This window comes from Rhododendron vialii, chromosome 9a (assembly GCF_030253575.1).
Source record: "Rhododendron vialii isolate Sample 1 chromosome 9a, ASM3025357v1".
Lineage (NCBI taxonomy): Eukaryota > Viridiplantae > Streptophyta > Magnoliopsida > Ericales > Ericaceae > Rhododendron > Rhododendron vialii.
In genome coordinates this window covers 16,389,449-16,398,116 of record NC_080565.1, presented here as the reverse complement: position 1 = coordinate 16,398,116, position 8,668 = coordinate 16,389,449, and positions in this window count along the sequence as shown.

The window sequence follows — 8,668 nt, the reverse complement described above, 5'->3', positions numbered from 1 at the left end:
TCAGGACACAGCTCGTCCACGTACAACCGATAGGCGTTCAGGTCACCCTTTCCTTTCTTCACTCCTCAATACTCCTTTGACCAACGGAGCACTCGAGGAAGTATCACGTTGCTGGGACATGACGTCACGAGAGGGTACATGTCCAGTACCTCGTACGTCCAAAGCTACAAAGTTCGAGGCTAGAATCAACACAAGGTATACAAAGGCTAATGAAGAGCTAACTAACAGTAAGGGAAAAACAAGGTTTCAAGCTATACCTCCCAAACTCGCCAATAGCCGCCGAGGCTTTTCCCCGCTCCTTGGGAAAGAGACCCCATGAAGGTGTAGCACGTCCCTAAAGCTGCGCCACCCAAGTCAAAATGGGCTATCTCTCCAATGTTCCTCAACGCTAGCAAGAAAGAGAGGTGTACTCGATTGCGCCTGGTAGGAAACAAAGACTCACCAAGCATGTACAACAAGAAGCACCGCTCCATCTGCTCCTCCTGAACCCTATCCTTGGGAGGCTCCTTCCAAAAGTCCAGAAGCTGAGCATACGGAGCATCCCCCTTCTCTGCCCTCAGCACGTATCCCAAGAGCCGCCTCTACAAACCTGGGTCACTCCCTGCCACAGCGTCATAGGGAATAGAGTCACCTTCGACCCTCAGACTGAGAAGTCCAAAGGCATCACTGTCATCTCACCGAAAGGAAAGTGGAACGAATTTGTCGTATCCCACCACCTCTCGGTAAGAGCCCTTACCACCTGGCGATCGTTGCTCGCCCACGTCAGGATACTGACAAACTCTCTAAAACTTGTCTCCCTCACTATCCCCTTCACCGCCTCCGGAAGCCTTGCCCAAAATTTTGGCACGTCAGCCGCACCACTATAGCACGAGATCGTTCTTTCCTGTGGCAATAAGGAAATAAGATTCAATAAGCAAGCATGATATTCAAAGAGTAGGAAATTAGGAAGCATAGTACATTGCACTAAAATGCAAGGGTTAAAGCATACATCGTCTCATCGCAAGGACAAGTGCTGCCGGGGGTCCCTCAAGACCAAGGCCTCATCGTAGGCGATCTTTGGTCTGTAAGCATCCAGCAGCGAAGGCACCACCATGTCCGGAAGAGGCCTATACTCTACCTTGCCAAAAGCTCGGTGGTTCCCAAGGACAGCCGTCACCTCGTCCACAACACTCCTCCGTGGAACCACCTCCCTCTCAGCCTCCTCTTCGCCCCGTGACTCCCTGGCGGCCCCAGCCTTGAGCTCGGCCTGGAGCTCCCTCTCGCAAGACTTGAGCAAGGCCTCTCCTCTGAGGAACCACCTCCCTCTCAGCCTCCTCTTCACCCCATGACTCCCTGGCGGCCCCAGCCTCGAGCTCGGCTTGGAGCTCCCTCTTGCGAGACTCGAGCAAGGCCTTCGCTAGCCCAGGCACTCCTCGTAGTGTCTCCACCAAGTCCTCAAGGGATGCCGCCTCTAAGTAGTTGCCCATTCCAATAGGCCGTGACGACCCTGCAGCCGCGCCACTGCCTACGAACATGGCCGGTGTCTCCCGCTCCTCCACCGGCTCCTCCTCGACAACGGGGTCCTTCCCCAGGTCGGCCTGAGGCTGTCTCACGAAAGAGGCCTCCGGCTCCTCCGTTGCCCCCTCCGAACTACCACCACCATGGGCCTTCGTGGCCCTCTCCTCTAAACCACCCACACCCTCCATTCGGCCCGTGGCCTCATCCTCAACTCTCGGCTCCATTGCACCTGAGCTCTTGGTGCCTTGACCATTGCTAGCTACCCGACCACTATCGTCGCCGTCGCCACCCACCACGGTGGCCGAGGCCGTGGCCCCTTCAGCCAAGGTTGCCGAAATCGAAACCCCTGGGGTCTCCGGAACATCCCCGACCACCGTATCACCCTCCGGAGGAACCGGGGGCGGTGTAACCTCAACCCTTGGTGGTTGATCACCACCGAGTACCTCGCTATGCTCCATGATCACAATGAGAGAGATGAGAGAGAGAGCAAAGAGAGATGAGAGAGAAAGATGCAAGAGAGAGAGAGAGAGAGGGATGAGAGAGAGTAGAAAGACGAAAGAGAAGGCGCAAGAGAGAAAGAGATGAGAGAGAGAGAGAGCAGAGAGACGAGCGAGAAGGCGCGAGAGAGAGATTTTGAACAGTGGGGCGTACTGTGTATGCCTCACCTGTATATACCCCTCGAACCGGCTAGTCTGGAATTGAATATGGACCGGGTTCGAAACACATAGTACCGCACGACGTTTAGGACGCACGTACCGCATACTGACCTGACATGTGGAATTCTTGTGTCCTGAACCATGTTCGGAGCTTATTTGGGTTTCTAAAAATCACCTTTGGGCCCCGTGCCTATTCAATGGTCCATTTTTCAAAACCCACACAAAATTTGGTATGCCGTGTGCCGTTGGGTAGCCACGCACGGCGTTATGTTTGTTTTGACAGTTCGGATTTTGAACAGTTTCTTAACATTCGAGATTATGATGTTTGGTTTGTTTGAGTTTATTAAAAAATGACGAAAACAAGCAGGTATGAAGGAAAGGGGACTTTCATTTCGTAAACCTGAGGTGACCCCGGGAATTTCCATTACATTTGATAAAATAAAATAAAAAAACAAAAGCAAACAAACTCCTACTGCCCCTGCCTTGTCTTCTTCTTCTACCTCAAGCGCTCCATTCACCGGAAGCATCGTTTGCTCCATCTGAACGGTCGCTAGAACAATTCGGATTCCCTTCAGAGTCCTCCATGGTATCATCGGACTCGCGCTCTGGTGCGTACTCAAGATCATGCTTTTCATCCAGTTGGTCAAAGGCAAAGTCTTGAAGGTTAGAGACCGCACGGCGAAGGGTGCGGATGGTGGAAATCAACCTCGCAATTTGCAAGTTGAGTTGCTCGATCTCTTCCCGATACGAGGCCATTTCGGCCTCGAGGCCAATGACGCATGCAATAAGACTGGAATCCGCCATTGGACTACTTTCGGAAGTTGGATTCAACGTGTTCTTTGAAAAGATAGAAGAATGTGGAGAGAATTGAAATTTTTTTGATGGTGGTGCATAGAATGAGGCACCACCATCCTTATAAAGAGGCTCCAGTCGACAAAAGGGCACCCCTGTATTAATGGGCACCCTTAAACCAACTGACTGTTCTTGGAAATGGAAGAGTTGCATGGGAAGTTTAAACACCGCGCGGTACCATGCACAACCCACGGCATTATGGTTTCATAGGATTAAATCGTTTTTCATGGAAAATGTTCAAGCCAACCACCAATATCATTCTTGGGAATCAAATATTCCAGCCGTTTAGCAGAAAAAATCCATTAAAATGTCTTGCCTTGGTCAAAAGGTACATTTTCGTCCTCCGGGACTCGTTGAATTTTCGTCCTCCGGGACTCGTTGAATTTTGTCCTCCGGGACTCGTTGAATTTTCGTCCTCTGGGACTTGTTGAAATATCGTCCTCCGGGACCTGTTGAAATTTTCGTCCTCAGGGACTCGTCAAAATATTGTCCTTCGAGACCCGTTGAAATTTTCGTCCTTTGAGACTCATCAAAATATCGCCCTCCGAGACTTGTCAAAAATCGCCTTTTCGAGGGCTCGCCTCAAATTTTAGTCTCCCTGAGGACTCGTCTCAATTTTAGTCCCCTGAGGACTCGTTTCGCATTTTAGTCCCCTGAGGACCCGTTTCATGAATTTTTGCAACATACAGCACTACAGGCACTCAATCTTCTCAGGTTTATTGCATGATTTCGCAATTTGTCTTCCGGGACTCATTTCGCTTGCGATGTCTTGATTGAACTACATTGGTTTGATCCTTGCACACAGGGTACGTAGGTAGCTCCACGAGTGCGACCACCATCGTCATTTGCTTGCATTTCGGTCTTTCATGCGTTTTTGTCTCCGTTTAAAGACCTTAGAGCAACAGATTGGGATGCCTATTCTTTAAGTATCACTCGCACCAACCAATGGTTTTCGAGTTCTGTTAAAGAGGGACTACTCTAGACACTCCAATCCGGACCTTAGAGGTTCTTTGAACATCCCAATGATGAAATAAAGGAAACAATACCTTTGAGAGCTTGAATAAAGGACTTCTTTAGCCCAAAAACCCAGATATGCCCAAGAAACCCTGGACTAAACCTAGAATACCGCACGGAACACTTCTACACCGCGCGGCGTAGTAAAACTTATTACAACGCACGCAATCATGAGGTTAACCGCACGGCATTTTGTGTAAAAGTTCTAACTGGCTCAGTAAGCTGTCAGCCACGCCTGTATTAAGCCACAGCTACAAAATGGTTTAGCTGAAAAAGCACTTCTAACCAGCCCAAAAACACCTCCCTCATTTCAATTCAAAATCCATGGACTTTTGCCTATAAATACACCTCTCCACTCAAGAGAAAGAGGTCATCCCCCCTCTCCTTGAATTTTCTTTCTCTCTCATCATGCTTTTACACCCATTCCTCACTTTCAAGTTTTAAGAAAGTTGCTCTAAAGACATCCTCTAGGCACTTTCTTTCTCAAAATGCCCTATTTTTCTCCTCACTATTAAAGTGAGTCTTTTACTCACTTTGAGATCTTACCTACCAAAACATCCAACAACCATTCATACCCAGACTCATCTTTACTCATCCGATCTTGTCCACATTCATCCATCATCATCCGCCCTTCATTCAAGCTCAAGGCCAAAGGTAAAAACCAAGTTTCCTTGGGATAGGCCCTGTCCTGATCCCTGAGGGAACTTTCCTGTAGTCAGGTTTAACCCCTTGTGGTTAAAGATTGACTTAAAAACTATTCTCACAAACAAAAAACAGTCACTGTGCTGGACATACCACGACGTGCGGCATTCCGATGCGTCGCACGGCGTAGTATGTTCAGGTGCGCGGTCTTTCTTTAGTTTCCATTTATTTGATCAAGCTGTCTCGATCATGGCTATTCTCCATCAGGCTTGTTCATATTGCTAAGATATTGTCATCAATATTTTCAGAACAAGACCATATCTACAAGCCATGTTTTATTTCTTAAACAAGGTTTCTTGCTTATCTCATGCGATCAAACATATCAAAACTCATTTTCCGTTCATGGCTTAAAGAATGAGGTACTATTCTAAGATGAGTCAGTAGCTGGGTACTTTTTGATATCTATAAGGAGTCACGCATGAGATATCTAGAACACCGAGCATTGCTATGGGAACTGATGATAGTCTGATGGCAGAACAGGTAAGCTGCACGGCATGTCATAAGGCCGTGCACGGTCTTATGATAAGCTGTGTTGTGTGGTTATGATCCAAATAGCATGTTGGTCAGTTATTTCATTTTATATCATACCATCTGCTCATCTCTGTACAGATAGCACCACGTGCACGTCAACGTGATATATTTCCCATGTCCATTCCCCTCTTACTTGTTTATTAAAGAGTTTCATTTTTCAAAAGATATTGAAGTTTTTTTGTCCCCTTTTTAGAATGTTAAGTAGAGACCGGTTTGTTTTTATCGGGCGAATGGGGTGCTTTTCAATAAAACCTTCTTCATTCGTAACGTGGCTTCCGAACCCAAAGTCTCGACGTCTTCGCTAGACCAAAAGCTTTTCTTTTCAAAACAAACTCTCACTTTCTCGGATCATCCAACTCAAAAATCTGGGTGGCGACTATTCGAGGGCGCGCCGGGCGGGGAGCCCGCAGGTGTGTAGAGTTCGGCTTACACACAGAAGATCAAATCATCGGTTCTTGTGAAGTATAAGTGGTTCACAGTCTTAGATGGAACTGGACACACCATCAGTAGGACTGTTGTACAATATTTAGTAGGTCTGTCTTGACTACAGGGAACGGTCTAGTTCCAACTCATTGGCTAGTATACTTTGTGTGTATTGAACGGGACCGCATTGAGGTAATTTGTCTTTATACTAACTTTATAAGACAATTGGAATCTCATGGTTATTTTGAATTGTAACGACCCTGATTTTTGGTAAATAAAAATTTCGTTAAATATTTAAATTTTATTTTAAATACTTGGATTTGCTACTAAAAATTTCTTTTTAATTTTTATAATCCGTCGTAATTAGATTTGAGACTTATAAAATTATATCTTTCACGCCGAGCAATCTAGTCATTTTCTAAAAACAAGTATGCTTATAAAAGCACTTGTATATTTTCCTAATGAGTTAGATAAAATCTTTAAATTATATTTCTTGGCTAGAAATCCTACTTGGCGAGTAAGGTTAGTTTCCAACCGACTTGTTGGACAAACCAAACTACCATTTCTCCTAGTTACACTTTCCGAACCCTAATTGGACCTTTTTGACCGTCTTGAAGCCTTTTGAACCCCCGAACCCTAATTGAACCCTTAGACTTTTAGGGGTAATCATTATACCCCATGACAAGTCATTTCAAACCCTAATTATGACCAATATTCCTTTACCCCTTGGACCATAATTGTTAGGGGAATTTTTATCCCTTGAATATTAGACCTTTGACTTGCCAATAAGCATGACAAGACAAGTCATACATAGAATCCCATCATTTTGCTTCTAAAAGAAGCAAGACTAGCCATGCATGCATGCACACCTATGTCCTAGCCTTAAGCCTAACTATCTTAGGTTTTACTTTCCTAGATGAATATATACATGTATTTATATACCTATATATGTCTATACATAGAACAAGAGAGAGAGGGCCGGATGGAGAGAGAGAGAGAAAGGCCGAATGGGAGAGGGAGGTGGAGTGTGTGATTGTGTTTTGGACACTTACACAAGCAACCTTAATAGCCCTAAGCCTATTTACTACATGCCAACCCATTCTAGTCTTCCAAAGTACAAAGCTAGCCCATGATTATATTCTTTCTTGCAAGCAACCTCCCCATAGACTTGACAAGCCATAAAACCCTTCATGATGGCCTAAGATTTGGCCTAAATTGGAAAAGACAAGTCATGGAAGACATGGCATGATTGAAAGGCATGAAATGACAACTCAATGGAGCAAAATCCATGGGAAAAGGGAGAGGGAGGGGGGCCGGCCATATGGAGGGAGAAGGAGCTCAAGTGTTGGCTATAAATAGCACCCCATGCCTTCCATTCAACTCACACCTTCACTCATTTGCCATTTCCATTTTCCAGACAGCTTACTGCCCTTCACAAATCTTTATTTTTCTCCTGCTTAAAATAGTTTTTAGAACCAACTCCCTTCGGGAAAGTTGTAGAGCACTTCGAAATCTTCAAGTTAGACCCAAGAACCACCCCAATCGGTGAAGAAATGACAAAGATATTGGCATCCGAAGTTCAGTAAAAATCTCGGATTTCTATTTCCAGACAGCATACTGTCTCCTCCTTTATCACCATTTTTCTCCTACCTAAAGTAGTTTCTAGGATCAACTTCCTTCACGAAAGTTGTAGAGCACTTCGAGAGCTTCAATTTCGACCCAAGAACGATCATATTCGGCCAAATATTGACCGAGTTACTGCCATCCAAAGTTTGGTCCAGATTTGCGAGTTTCACCGCCCGTAGAAAACTTCCAACTAGCTTATTCGGCCCCGACTAGTTTCGGATCAAGGTAGATAAATCTCTACTCATTCTCCCTAGTATAACTTTAGTTATTTTTGTTTATGATAAGGCAAGTTAAAGTATTAGGAATAATTAGCAAGCTCGTTTTACAAAATCTTGAAATGACATTACGATCATGTAGATTTTCTCTACTCACTTCCCTAAGTATAAGTAGAACCCCTTGTCCCCTAAACTCTACGTATAGAATCGTATGTTAGAAAGTAGAATGTTCTTGATTCAAAGTATCAATACCCCTATCATTTTTCTTAAGTAGATAAGGTTATCTATTGTTTAGTTTCAAGTAGATAAGGTTATCTATCGTTTAAAATGCATGATTGTCAATAAGTTTATCTCGCTAATGGAAGTACGAGCATGTTAGATAAATGACTTTTTCTTAAATAAACCTCTGTTGTTTAGAACTCCCTTCAAAGAAAGAAAGAACAGTTTTCGAAAGATAGAATTTGACACTTGAAATAGAAGTATTCGTATTTTGATCTTTAGAATGGTTATGAGCATTTTTATTAATATGAAATTGAATGATCTTGCTAGTTTAGTTTCAAGATTACAATGAATGATTTATGTTTGTAAAAAGTCCTACCGCGGAGTCTATGCATGAGAACGAGACACGAAAATCGAGAAAATAGAAACATGACACCTAGGGTGTGGTTAACAAGAAAAATGTATTCCGAGGATGGAAATATTTTGAAACTACATAATGACCGGTTTTAGGTGGCATTATGTGAGTTGTGTGCGTGTGCAAAAGTAAGATTTGTGAAAAACCCAATGAGAACCCGGAGCGGCGGAATCATTATGGGGATACTCGGGAACCCAGAGTGGCGGAACTGAGGGTTTAGATTTCGAAAACCCCAAATGGGAACCCGGAGCGGCGGAACCATTGTGGGATACTCGGGAACCCGGAGCAGCGGAACCGAGGGTTTTGAATTGTGTGTGTTCCCATGGGAACCCGGAGCGGCGGAACCATGGTGAGATATGGCTTGGTTATCCGCGGTACGGAGCCAATGCAATCGTGTGCCAATGGGAACCCGGTGCGGCGGAACTATTGTGAGGATACTCGGGAATCCGGAACGGCGGAACCGAGGTTAGGTGTGTTAAACAAATGATTTTTGAAAGATGGATTGGTATGTGAAAATG